The sequence below is a fragment of the Dermacentor albipictus genome, chromosome 3 (genome assembly GCF_038994185.2).
Source record: "Dermacentor albipictus isolate Rhodes 1998 colony chromosome 3, USDA_Dalb.pri_finalv2, whole genome shotgun sequence".
In the NCBI taxonomy this organism is placed as follows: Eukaryota; Metazoa; Arthropoda; class Arachnida; order Ixodida; family Ixodidae; genus Dermacentor; species Dermacentor albipictus.
The window spans coordinates 179945091-179959651 of NC_091823.1; the positions used below are offsets into that span (position 1 = coordinate 179945091).

Genomic DNA, 14561 nt, shown 5'->3' on the forward strand with positions numbered 1-14561 from the left:
TTAGCTTTTATACAAGCATCATCAAAGGTTCCAGAGATGTCACTGGAGCCTATGTATCTTCCAGAAGGTTTTACACAATTCCCGTTGCACACGCAGTCAGATTACACAAGCTTCAGTGACAACAGATAGCACACAGAACCATCGGTAACATTCAAGATTCTTATACGTGCAGGTGTCTCGTATGCTGAGCGATAACATTTGTTAGACGGTTAAAAGTGGTCACCCGAAAAAGATAAACAAGTACATGTGTCAAGCCTCTTAGAAAGCATTGTCCTGATATTAAACATAACAGGAGAGCAAAAAAGGAAAGGACGCTTATTAAAAAAAAGTAATAAAACAACCAAGAAACCAAGTTCAAAGTCACACAGTCAAAAAAAAAGAAAGTCCAAAGTCAGCTATGCAACCTCCCTAACTTCGTTAACGCCGGTAGAACAACTTAAGTCGCACATGGACTATGGTCATCAGTGGCGCCGTGTAATATCGAAATGCCGTCTGGCACGACCTCATAGTCGTGTGTGCCAATGCGTTGCATGATCTTGTAGGGTCTGAAAAAAAGGCGCAAAAGCTTCTCGCTAAGTCCTCGTTAGCTTATTGGGGTCTAAACCCAAACACGGTCACCGGGCTGGTACTCAATGTAGCATCGTCGAAGGTTGTAGTGTCGGCTGTCGGTCCTCTGCTGGTTCTTCATCCACAGTCAGGCGAGCTTCCAGGTTCTCTAGCACACTGGAGATAGGTGGTGACAGATAGGTGGCGATAGGTCCTCGGTGACATATGGCAGCATGGCATCGAGAGTCGTTGTCGAGCTCTTTCCATAAACCAGCTTGAGCAGCATCATTTGAGTTGTTTCTTGCAATGCATTGTTATAAGCGAAGGTTATGTATGGCAGGACCGCATCCCATGTCTTGTGTTCGACGTCGACGTACATTGCTAGCATGTTGGCGATGGTGTTGTTGAAGCACTCCATATGACCATTCGTCTGTGGGTGGTAGGCAGTTGTCCTCCTGTGGCTTTTCTGGCTGCGTTGCAGTATGACTTGGGTAAGTTCTGCTGTAAAGGCCATTCCACTGTCAGCGATGAGGACTTCTGGGGCACCATGTCGCAGGAGAATGTTCTCGACGAAAAATTTCCGTCACTTCAGCTGCGCTACCTTTTGGCAGAGCTTTTATTTCAGTAAAGGGGATAAGGTTGTCCGCCTCCACGACAATCCACTTATTTCCGGTTGTTGACGTCGGAAAGGGTCCCAACAAATCCATTCCGATCTACTGAAATGGTCGGCAAGGAGGCTTGATCGGCTGTAGTAATCCTGCTGGCCTTGTCGGTGGTGTCTTGCATCGCTGACAGTTTCGGCATGTCTTGACGTAACAGGCGACATCGGCAGTCAGGCGCGGCCAGTAGTACCTTCCCTGTATTCTCGATAGCATCCGGGAGAATCCGAGGTGCCCAGCGGTTCGATCATCACGTAGGGCGTGCAGTACTTCTGGACGCAGTCCTGAGGGAACATCAAGAAGGCGCCTCGCTGCCTTGCACAGAGTGCAAGACATTACGCGCAATGCAAGTGTGAACCTCTTCTGTGCAGACTTCCACCATGCAGATGGAGCACAACTGCCACTCTAAGCGCTGGGAAGCTCTCCCTTTGAAGAGTGCAGATAAGGGCCTTTGACCCACCAGGGCGTTGCCAGGCCTCACCCCAGATGCCTGCAAGGCTGGCCCGCGAGGCACCATGGCACCGTTTCCCCACCGGCCCATCACCTCGCTGCCTGGCCTCTCCGTCCGAGGCTCAGTCAATCCCACAGAGGGAGCCCGGCCCGAAGACCCTCAGGCAACCAGGCAGTGGCACCCAGGACGTGGCAACATGGACGCCCCAGGATGGTGAGGATCTGTCGACAACATATGTATAGCCAGCCCCGAGGATGACAGCGGGCATAATGCCCAAGGACACGGCGGCGGGTGTAGAGGTTGCCACCTGTGTATATAAGGTGGTGCTACAATGTGAAAGGACCTTGTATATAAGGGGCTTTGAGGAGTGGGAAGAAACATTGTTTTGGTTTACGCCTTACTGGTAGTCCACCTCGGCCCTCGGCTCCTGTGCAGAACAGCGGGAAGGCAGCATCAGAGGCAGCGGCGGCAACAACCCCGGACGCATCACTGCAGCCGGAGGCACCACAAGAAATAGATGTGGAGGCTAGCTTTTGGGCCATCCTGGAGGAATTAACATGTGTCCGAGTATTTCGCTCAGGAGGGCCTTCTTAAGGGGAAGAGGATGTGGAGAACACTGCTCCCATTTCCTCCCACGTACTCACGTCATCTTTTTCGCACGTTGCGGACACGTCGAGAGCCGGTGCAGACACGAGAGAGAGGCACTATGCACCCTTTCTCCGTCACTCTTGTGACATTCGTACCCCTTTCCCCCACCCTGCTCACAGGAAAAGGAAAGGTATCCAATGGGTGAGGACGATATTCCCCTCGCAAAAGGTAAAAAGGAAGAGGTATAAAAGTACGCCATCGGTGGAGACTCTCTCTCTTGTGGCTGACCTCTAACATGCTGGATTTACCTGCTGTAACCCATGAGTGACCACGTTTGCCTGACTATACCATGCAACGAGGCAAACTAATAATAATAATAATAATAATAATAATAATAATAATAATAATAATAATAATAATAATAATAATAATGTTAGCATAATATTACCCCTTCATCTTCTTCATCTGTATATATTCATCATCATGGCCAGCGTCATCTTCAGCGCGCGAGCTGCGAAACAAACCGTTGAAGCTTAACAGCTGTCTCGCAAGTGGTGGAGGCTGCTTTCGATCCCTTGGTCCTCTACGACTTCGAGTTTCCCTGGAGCTTCATTCAGGCCGCCGCTTGCTCCGCCTTTCCGCCAGCATGCCCCAAGAAGATCCTCCAGGAGCCTCCGGCGTCACCGTCTCTGCCCCACCGGCCGTTCCTTCATGTACCGTCAGCACGCGGCAGCGCGATCCCACCATGTTTGCTGGCCTTTGCAGTGACGACGTTGATGACTGGCTGGACAATTATGACCGCGTGAGTGACTCTAACCGGTGGGATGACATGCACAAGCTTCGCAACGTCGCATTCTACCTCACTGACGTTGCCAGGACTTGGTTTCTCAACCATGAGAGCACCTTGCCTGACTGGGCGGCATTCAAACACCAGCTTTGGCAGATTTTTAGCACTCCCAATGTTTGCTCTGAGGTCGCCAAGAAAAAGCTTGATGGACGCATGCAACTTCCCGGGGAAACACCTCTTATATACCTCTTATATCGAGGACGTCCTCGCCCTTCGTCGCCGTGTTGACGCCACAATGACAGAATCTGATCGTGTTTGTCACATCCTAAATGGCATTGCCCATGTCGCGTTCAACGCACTGGTGATCAAGAATCCAAATACCGTAAACGATGTGATCGCGACTTGCCAACACCTGGACGCACTGCAGGCCAATGGTTTACAACCTGTCGCCGGTGATGCGCCTCCTTCATAGGATACCGACCTGCATCTGCTGATTCGGACTCTCATTAGCGAAAAGCTCCAAGCGTGTGGCCTGCTCAGTCCTCCCGTTCTCCAGCCTCAGCCTTCAGTTCCTGGCCTGCGCGACATCATCAAAGAGGAGCTGTCCTCCATGACCTGCGCTGCGAGCTGTGGCCCTGCTTTGCCATCCACCACGTATGCTCAGGTTGTGGCTAGCAACCAGCATTCTTTCGGACAGTGCCTCCTGCTCCTGCTACTGGCCCCACCCATCTATCAACTCTACCACCCCGTCCGCCTGCCACAGGATTTTACACTACCCGGCCTACGCCTCGCCCCATTTGTTATTATTGCGGTATTCGGGGGCACATATCGCGTTTTTGCCGAAGACAACAACAGGACGAACGCCGTGGCTACGATATTTATGAGAAATACCCATTGCTTTTTCCAAGTCCTTACCAGCGCAGGCTCTCCCCACGCTCACTTTCTCCACCTCCTGAGGCACCTCGTAACTACCGTCCAGGTTGCCGATGCTCGACTTCACCCCTGCAACCGGCCACCCGCACTCCTGACTACCGTTCGAAAAACTAGATGGTGCAGTTTTTGGAGGGAAAGCTGCATGGCTCACACAGACCACAATTCCTCCAGCATAACCGGCCAATACATTATTCGTGTGTGTAGGTGTACCAGTCCTAGCATTGCTTGATATGGGAATAGCTATTTCCATTATTTATGCTGGCTTGTGCGCTCGGCTACGCAAAGTTACTACACCTTACAATGGAGCTCTTTTTCGTGGTGCAAATAATGTTGTGATTCGGCCATCGGCGCAATGCACTGTTAGAGTTTTGATCGACGGGATACGCCACCATATCCAGTTTGCAGTGTTGACTTCCTGTGCTCACATGCTTACACTAGGATGGGACTTTCTCTCTTAGGCGTCTGCTTTCATCTCGTGCCGTCAACGCCTCGTTAACTTGACAGAGAGCGACCATTCCAACAACGTGTACAAAACGTGCCTTCACTTACGAACTGCTGACGATTGTATGCTACCACCTGGCTGCAAACAACTCCTTGTAGATAACTCTGACATCACCGATGGTGACGTTTTAGTTGCATTGTCAGCCCGTTGCCTATCCAAAGGGATTGCTCTGGCACCCAGGCTTGTTCATTCACCAACGGCATGGCCACTTTGGCTGTACTCAACACAACCACTGAGCCAGTACTGCTTCCTAATGGCACTGTTGTCATATATGCCTTGGACACTCAGCCTGTCTCTGTGCTTACCACAACTACTGCTGTTTCACAACCACCCACAGCTATAGATCTGGTCCCTGCTTCTGTTCTCACTAGTGCCATCAGCACCGATCTAATGCCACAGCAGGCAGGGGAGTTACTGGCGTTGTTATCCAAGCATAAAGACTCCTTCGACGTACGCTCTCCTCTTCTGGGACAGACTTCTACGACGGTTCATCGCACACACACAGATGGAACTTCCATCGTGCGCCAGCGGACACATCGTGTTTCTTCTGCCTAATGCCAGGTCATCAATACCCCCGTTGCCAACATGCTGCAAGGCAGCATAATCTGCCCTTCCTAAAGCCCTTGGTTGTCACCTGTCGTTTTGGTGCGTAACAAAGACGGCTCAGCGCGATTTTGCATACACTACTGTGCCTTGAACAAAATAACGCGCAAAGATGTATATCCACTGCCCCGAATTGATGATGCGTTAGATTCATTACTAGGAATGGAGTATTTCTCCAGCCTTGTTCTATGCTCCGGATAGTGGCAGATCCCCATGCACAAAGTAGACAAGAAGAAAACTGCCTTTTGCACACCTGATGGACTTTACAAATTTAACGTAATGCTTTTCGGCCTGTGTAATCCTCCCGCCACATTTGAGTGGATGATTGACACCGTATTATGGGGACTAAAGTGGAAGACTTGCTTATACTACCTTGATGACACCATCATATCTTTGTCGACCTTCCATCAGCACTTGCAGCGCCTCGATGAAGTCCTGACATGCCTCTCGGCTGCTCCCTTTCAGCTGAATACAAAAAGTGCCACTTCATCAGCAAAACCATTAAAGTACTCGGACACCTTGTCAGCAAGGAGGGCCTTCGACCTGACCCCAATAAGATTACCACTGTCCTCCGTTTCCCCAGGCCTCAACGCGCCAAAGACTTGCGTAGCTTCCTTGGCCTAGCTTCGTATTTCCGGTGCGTCATACGTAACTTTGCCACCATTGCGGCGCCGCTCCATCACCTCCTTCCTTCTGGAGCTCCCTACGTATGGTCGGACGAATGCCAAACTGCTTTTGGCGCCCTCAAGCGTGCTTTCACGTCCGACCCTGTGCTTTGTCGTTTTGACAACACCGCACCCACTCTTCTATATACTGACGCCAGCGGACACGGTATCGGCGCAGTTCTTCTGCAACGTCAGCAAAATTCTGAAGAACATGTGGTTGCATACGCAAGTCGCATGCTAACAGCCGCAGAGAAAAATTATACGATTACCGAGCAAGAATGTCTCGCTGTTGTTTGGTCTGTCCAAAATTTCGGCCTTATCTGCACGGCCGCCACTTTACGGTCGTTACTGACCACCATGCCTTGTGCTGGTTGGCAACGCTAAAGAATTTGACGGGACATCTCGGCTGTTGGATACTTTGTCTACAAGAATATGACTTCGAGGTTACGTGCAATTCTGGAAAGAAACACCAGGATGCCGATGCTCTCTCTCGTCCCCTACTACCATCTTCAAACGCTGCTTGCTTACCACCGTCCGTGAACAAACCGCAGGCCGCGTCATCTGCATTCCCTTTGCTCGCAGCTCTTGACCGACTACCATCCAGCCATTCTCATACGTTTGCATCTTGCCAACGTAGTGACTCCTACTGCCACTCCGTTATGGAACGTAATCGCGGATCATCTCGCACGCCTAACGCTCGGCTCCGTCGCCAGTTGAAGAACTTCAAGATTGAAAATTCGATACTATACCGGTATGTGTTTCGTCCCGAAGGGTTGGGTTCCTGTTGTTCCCCGATCACTTCAGGCCCAGATATGGGAGACCTTTCACGACGATCACTTTGGATCACTTTGGTTTCCATAAAACCTATGAGCGAATTCGCAGCCGCTTCTCTTGGCCTGGACTTGCAACCAGCCTAGCAAAATACGTGGCTTCCTGTTCGCTCTGCCAACACCGCAAACGACTGACCTCACCTCCGGCTGGACTGTTACAACCTGTCCCGTGTCCTGAAGCTCCTTTCGCATTCGTTGGTATCGACCTCTATGGACCGCTACCCCTAACCACTGGCGGTAAACGATGGATTGTCACAGCTGTAGACCACTTGCCACAGAATGCTGAAACAGCCGCACTGTCTTCGGGATTTGCAGAGGAGGTTGCACCTTTTTCTTGGAAGCCATCTTTTTACGGCACGGAGCCCCATGTGTCCTTTTGAGTGACCGCGGCAGGACCTTTCTCTCTAAACTTCTCGTCGATGTTCTCCGTGCGTCCAATACCATCCATAAAACGACTTCCCCCTACCACCCTATAACTAATGGTCTCACAGAGCGCTTTTATCGCAAGCTGTCCGACATGGTATCTATGTACAGTGCTCATGGAATGAAATGGGACACGGAGCATTTAGTAGAACCCTACATATGTGCGAAGTACGCGGGAGCACCATGTCATGTCGCTAATAATTTGGTCACCAAAGGTGACGAGGACCTCGATGTAAGTGTACGCGCCAGAATTACGTCGATGTGACACGAACTCCAGCCGGTTGAAACGAAAGTATGCGCATTACTTAGCCCTAAATTGACGCGTTTCATTCCGTGAGCACTGTACATCAACCCTGACCACACCAATTGGGATGTCATTCTACCATTAGTCACTTTCGCATACAACATGGCCGTCCAATGCAATACGGGGTACTCGCCCTTTTTCCTTGTGTATGGTCGCCAACCGCTCACTATCCTCGACGTTTCTTTCTTCGATGTCCCCGTGCCTTCGTCCACATCAGTGCACGAGCAGTACGTTTCGCGCATTGCCCGGTGTCGCGAGTGTGCCCGCCTCAACATCGACGCCAGTCAACAAGACCGAAAAATTTGCTATGATGCATCTCACCGTGTCGTTTCCTTCCACCCTGGAGACGAAGTGTTACTGAGGACCGCAGTTCGCGCTCCTGGATTGTGCGAGAAATTTCAGTCCCGTTTTATCGGGCCCTACATTGTTCAGGAACAGACTTCGCCAGTGAACTATCGTGTCACTCCAGTTGTTCCGCCTTTGGATGGCCGCTGCCAAGCCATAGAGGTCGTGCATGTTTCGCGTTTAAAGCCTTTCACACAGCATTTCCCGCCATAACCAGCGGCCAGGTTGGCCGCTTCCACGCACGGAAGAAATTGTGTGAGCATTATATTAACCCTTCATCTTCTTCATCTGTATATATTCATCATCATGGTCAGCGTCATCTTCTTTAGCGCACGAGCTGCGAAATAAACCGTTGAGGCTTAACAACTGTCTCGCAATAATAATAATAATAATAATAATAATAATAATAATAATAATAATAATAATAATAATAATAATAATAATAATTACTTATTAGATAGAGGATTTCCCTATGCCAGTGTTGTTTATTGCTCAAAGCAATAAATGATGCTACAGTTGACGCTACTGATTGCCTTATTTGTTTGAACATGACGTAGCTGCGAATACAAGCACTACAGGTTGGGGAATACCACGGAATGACAATCTGTGTGGCGAGATCCGCGGCTTGCCTTCACCCTAGCAGCACGCAGAGCGTACCCCCCCCCCCCCCCCCCCCCGTTTCGGCGGTTATATGGCCTTGTCTGCATATGGAGCGTCTTCTCAATGGTTGTGACTTCGGAGAGAAATTCAGCAATAGTCTTGAGCGAGTTGCGTATCAACCTGGCAAAGAGCTCTTGCTTGACACCCCTCATCAAGAAGCGAACTTTTTTCTGTTCTGACATTTCTCGGTCAACACGCTAGAAGAGATGAGCCATCTCCTTCGTGAAGATCGCGATGGTCTCATTGGGCAGCTGCACTCGAGTTTCTAGTAGAGCTTGGGCTTGCTCGTTGCATAAAACACTTGTGAATGTCTGCAGGAAGCCGCTCTGAAACAGGTCCCACGTCGTCAAGGTGGCTTCTCGATTCCCGAACCATTTCATGGCAGCGTCTTTCAATACAAAAAAGACATGTCGCAATTTTTTGTTGCTGTTCCAGCTGTTAAATGTAGCAACCCTCTCATACGTCTCCAGGCAGCTTTCCAGGCCCTCGAATGTTGAACCGTGGAAAGTCGGCAGCTGCCTGGGCCACTGCAGCATGATTGGTGCTGGCGGCACTAGGGCTGTCATTGTAGCTGCTGTCGTGGCCGTGCGCTTTCTTGTCTTCTCAGGCAAAAGTCCATGCTACAGGGCACTTGCAGCCTGCAGCCTTGTTGCAACCTTGCAGCCTGCAACTAGCTTGCTGGTCCTTGGCCACATCAGTGTCATCTTCGTGAGTCGGGCTTGGCTCACAGCATTGTGGGGTGTTCAGTACATGAACGTACTAGCACCTCCATCAGATGTTGCGTAGTAGTGACAGTGAATAATACAGCAGCCAACCTCTGAATGAAGAAACTAACTTTTATTGTGCGAACTTGTGCCCACAAAAGCAGGGACAGCGATAGCAAAGCACAGCAACAGCGGCGAACATAGTTGGCATCATCGAAATCTGATCTGCCGGTCAAGCGCGTCGGCTTTTATACACGTGTCATTGTAGGTTCCAGAGTAGTCGCTAGTGCCTGCATGCCTTACAGAAAGTTCTGCACAATTTGCGTCGCGCATACATGCAATCAGATTACGCAAGTCTGCGAGGGTGGCCAAATACTGCCACCCCTAGCGCCTCCTGGTACGTAAGAACACAAATAACTGCCGAGTCCATTGTTCTGTGCATGAGCGTGGTGTGCAGCCTCGTCGAAATAAAGCTAGGGTGGCGACTAGGATGAAGGGATGTTTTAACAAGAGAGCCTTAGAGCGCATGCTTGAAGAAAAATTCATCTGCGTCAAAACTGGAAAGAAATCACAGCTTTTTTTACTCATTTATTTCTGGAAAAACTTCTCTAAATCGGGTTTAATGCAAGCTAGTTTCATTAATTTGGGTTGATGACAACCGTGAACTTTATGTGTTCAATGCCTTGTACTTGTATTTGTCGTACAATGCACTTGCCATGGAATGGAAATTTCTTTGTTAGATCAGGAAGTTCGTAAAATCAGGTCCCATTAGATCGAGCTTAACTGTACTTGTTTCCGGGTGCAAAACATTAGACTCCAAAAATGATATAGTGAAGGCTGCATAACAAATGGAAGTATGAACCTTAGATGTGTCAATAAAACTCTGGGCACAAATATTTTGACTGAAGTTTGAGGAAATGTCCGAGGAATGTTTGAGGAATGTTTGAGGAACTATATGCTTCTGGAGCACGTTTTGTAATGCCTAATAAACAATGTGTCACATTCTATAACCCGCCAGTGCCATGTTGGCAACGGCTTTGCTGAAGCCATTAAGTGATGATCGAGGAGTGGGACACCCATTTCTTCACTGAGCTCCCTCCCTCATACAGGAAAAACAGTTGGCTCTCGGTAGGTAGGAGTATTGCACCTGATGTATTGTTTATGGTGGAATATGAAACATGTGTAATTTGAATGCAGTTTTATAAAATATGTAAAACTGGAATAGGATCTCTGCAGATGGATCTCGTGTCAACTGATTTATTTATTTATTTATTCAAATACCCTAAAGGCCCTTTTGGAGAGCGTATTACATAGGGGGGGCACACGAAACACACTAATAAGAATATGCAAAAAAATAGTAAGAATAAACAATTCAGCCAACATAGTAAGAACACCACAAAATACTCATACACCAATATTGGAAGTGGATTAAAGTTTGAATAAAGATAAGAATGAAGTGTGAAAATTGAAACACCGGGGGTTCAAGGATAACACAAAAAGAGAAAAAACTGCAATGCGATGTCAAACAAGATTCAAAGGTATTAAATTAGCCCTGAAAAAAAAATAGCTAACACCAAAGACGCACAGAGACATCAAATTCTGAAATGAGTCCACAGCATTTGATGAAACTGATCGGTGTTAACTTCAGTGGCAATATCAGATGGTAGGTTATTCCAGTCAGCTATGGTTTTGGGGATGAATGATTGTGCGTAATGGGCCGAGTGGCAAGCTGGGCGTTTGACTTTGCAGGGGTGATCACGGCGAGGAAAAATGACAAGAGGTGACTGAAAGAAGTCGTCGCGCAAACGATCATGATGATAAAGTTTGTGAAAGAGAGATAGGCGGGCGTGTTTCCGTCGTAGTGATAGCACAGGCAGTTCGGCATGAATTTTTAAAGATGTAACACTGAAGTGCGGAGAAAAATCTGAAAAAATGAAGCGAGCAGCACGGCTTTGCAGGGATTCAATGTTACGTACAATGTAGTCTTGGCTCGGGTCCCAGATGGCACATGCATATTCAATTTTAGGCCTGATTAACGTGGTGTACGCGAGTTTCTTTAGGTGTGAAGGCGCTTGCTTTAGTCTGTGTTTCATGATTCCGAAAGTACGGTTAGCAGATGCAAGAGTAACGTTGATGTGATGATGCCATGTTAGATCCGATTGCAAGTTGATTCCTAAGTATTTGTACGTGGTAGTAAGTTCGACAACATTGTTACCTATAAGGTATGAAGTTGGAATACGGGAAGAGGAGTGCGTAAATGACATGCACTTAGTTTTAGTATGATTTAGAGTCATTTGCCAGTCTGAACACCATCTGTTTATTGCGTTGAGGTCTGACTGCAATGCTTGAGGGTCAGTGTCAGTAGAAATGGTACGGTAAATTACGCAATCATCGGCGAACAGTCTTACTCTGGACGATATGCAGTTAGGCAAGTCATTAATATAAATTAGAAAAAGCAAAGGGCCAAGCACGCTCCCTTGTGGAACGCTGGACGTGACAGGAATAAAAGGGGAGTTACAATGATTAATATTTGTGAATTGAGTTCGAAATGACAAGAAATCTTTTATCCATGCAATGACTTGTGCGTCAATGTTAAAATGTTTAAGTTTTAGTAGTAGCCTGTGGTGAGGAACGCGGTCAAAAGCTTTGGAAAAATCTAAGAATATCGCGTCGACATGGTTGCCAGCGTCAATACGTGAAAGCAAGTCATTAGTAAACCCTGCAAGTTGCCCATCGCATGAATATCCCTTGCGAAAGCCGTGCTGGTATTTGAAGATTATGTTATGTTCTTCTAAGTATTTTATGATTTGAGAATGTATGACATGTTCGAGTAGTTTGCAAACGGTGCTAGTTAATGAAATAGGCCGGTAGTTAAGCGGTGATGAGCGATCGCCAGATTTAAAAATTGGTATGACCTTGGCTGTACGCCAGTCATTAGGAATGGTGATTTATTTATTTATTTACATCATACTGCAAGCTGTGTGGCCCAAGCATGAGGGGCAGGGTAACAAATAAAAAAGTACGCGTACAAAAGGCAGAATTGCAAAAATATGAAATTCATGAAATTAAACAATATAGCACAAAACAGCAATGTTAGTTAGGAAATACTAATAATATGAGTTTGAATTGATTCAGGGGAGTCCAGATGATGGAAAGGGATGAGGTTCCATTCTTCTATAGTTCAAGGAAACAATGAAAATTTAAAGAGGTTTCTCCTGGCAACGTAAGGGGAGAGAGCGAGGGGGTGGGAATGACAGGTTTTCCTGGATGCAGAAAGAGTTATGTATGGACTAGGATCTAAAGAAAATTTACGGTTTATCAAGGAGTAAAGGAGCTTCAGGCGTATTATTTTTCACCTCATTTGAAGGGTGTGAAAACCATTGATGCCACTGGTATGACTTGTTCAGGTATCTCATTAACTCTGTTATAGACAAATTGCTTCCACTTGGTTGCTGAGCTTTGTATCCCACAAAGCGTTGCAGTTGAATGCGCCCACAGGTGCTTGTCTATTTTCCAGTGCCTCAACTCTAGAGCCTCTCGCAAGAACTTTAGGACTCTAGAATCCAAAACTACGGCTACCAATTCCAAACATGGTAATGTGTTCTGTTTGATTGTAGGTACTCTACACTACAAAAAAAGAAACTGAACGTCAACATTACCACGCAGATCTTCAAGTCTCAGATAATCTACTAGAACTGGCACACGCAAATACATGAAGCTGTCAGCTTGTAGGCTTGCCATTTAATAACTACAGCTCACACCTGGAGAGTGAAAACACCTGAGAGCATTTCAGCTTATTGGACCAATGTAGTTTAGAAGAACTTGTTGTTGGGCGAGTTGGTACATATTAGCGAACATTGTTAAAGTGCGCGAACAAACGGACCACAGAGACAGCATGGGACAAGGACGGGCGCAGTCCTTGTCCAGTCATGGGTGCAGTCCGGTCATGGGACAAGGACTGCGCCCGTCCTTGTTCCATGCTGTCTCTGTGGTCCGTTTGTTCGCGCAGTTTAACAATGTTCGCTTATTGGACCAAGTTTCCTATTCGTGTCTAAGTGGCTCAGGCATAACTTCTTCCCACGCTGTGCCATGCTCCCACAATCTTTAAAAGAGGACTTTTATCGCAACAAAGAATGGTGATACCCAACCTAATGGATAGAAAAATGGTGCGGTTGTCTGAAGGACACATCTCTTGGTGTCACTTTTTTTTACAAGAAGCTGCAACAACGATTCAATGTTTAGAATAAGCTTGTCAGCTGCTGTTCCCAATAGCACATCAAGAACCTTGGTAGGAGCCACTGCTGGGACAGAGTACAATGCATCAGTGATGTGCCGCCTTAGCTCATCATCATTAGTGGGACATTTTTGCAGCTTCATGCCCGCTTTGCTCATCATGAGATTCGCTTCTTTATAAAGACAGAAAGCTTTTGAAGAAGGAACTCCTGCGATGAGGTCGTCAACATGAAATTTTGAGCAAGCTGCATTGCAGTTGATCTCAGCACAGATTTGATTCGCTTGAATGATACTGGAGTGCTGGTGACAAAGGTGACTTGGTGTAATTACAAATTAAACTCGTGTCATCCTATACTTTCCTTTCCTATCCTATTTTTGGCACAGGTTCGCTTGGCATCGGCATGCAGTCAAAACATAAAAACTGCAAGTGTCGCGATCAGGCTCTTGAATGCTGATTTGAAGAAATACTTTTTGCACATTGGCAGTAATTTCAATCATGTGCAGTCTGAAATACACAAGCATTTTAACCATGATGTAGTTGATCTTGCATCCTTATTCTAATAAGTCATTCAGAGACGCTGCTCTACATATGCCAGGAGGCACCAAGACTACCGTCAGCCATGTCACCAAGGATGATCCTCTGATAACGGCATGCTGTGGCATGTAATAACACCTCTCTACTGCATCTTGTCCATTGATTTTTTTCAGCGTGATCACCCCCTTCATACTGTCTGACTGCTTCGTCATAATGCTGAAGAAGCTCCTCATTAGTGCCAAATTACCGAAATAAACCTTGAAGGCGTCCAAGTGCAACACTTCAGTTGTCTGCTAGATTTGTGATGACAGGCTTCCACTGAAGCGCTACTTTGTAAATCCCATTATTGAATGCTATTTTCTCTTTGAATTGTTGGACACTTCATTTCCATGCTCGTCATTGGAAGAAGGGTGAGAAATGCCTATGCTGTCTGCAGTGAAGGCACATCCTGGCCATATGCTTAGACTCCTGGACACATGGGACTTTTTGATATACATGTTTAGCACATGCACCTTTGGAAAATGTTTTGTTTATAGTGCGGTCCATCTTATAGTGTAGAAATACGCAACTCCAGCAACTTACGTTATGAGCAGTCTATGTCGTAGTCACAGTCACAAGATACAGTTTTGGGCTAGAAATCAAACTTAAGAATGCCAGCCTTTTGTAGTCTGCCCAGAACAAGCACGTGTACACTGGTACAAGGCAACTTCGCACGCAGAAAGTCTACCTTTTTTTTTCTAACAATGCAAAAGAGGGCGTATTTACATTTTGGCTTTCTTAAGCAAAATGCTCC

General features: G+C 47.1%; 1 protein-coding gene across 4 annotated transcripts in view; it reads right to left on the reverse strand.

Annotated features, from left to right (window-relative positions):
• The window catches only part of LOC135916715 (spliceosome-associated protein CWC27 homolog), a 315399-nt gene that overhangs the window by 186607 nt on the left and 114231 nt on the right, over nucleotides 1-14561 (reverse strand). The gene's annotated exons all lie outside the window — the stretch shown is intronic.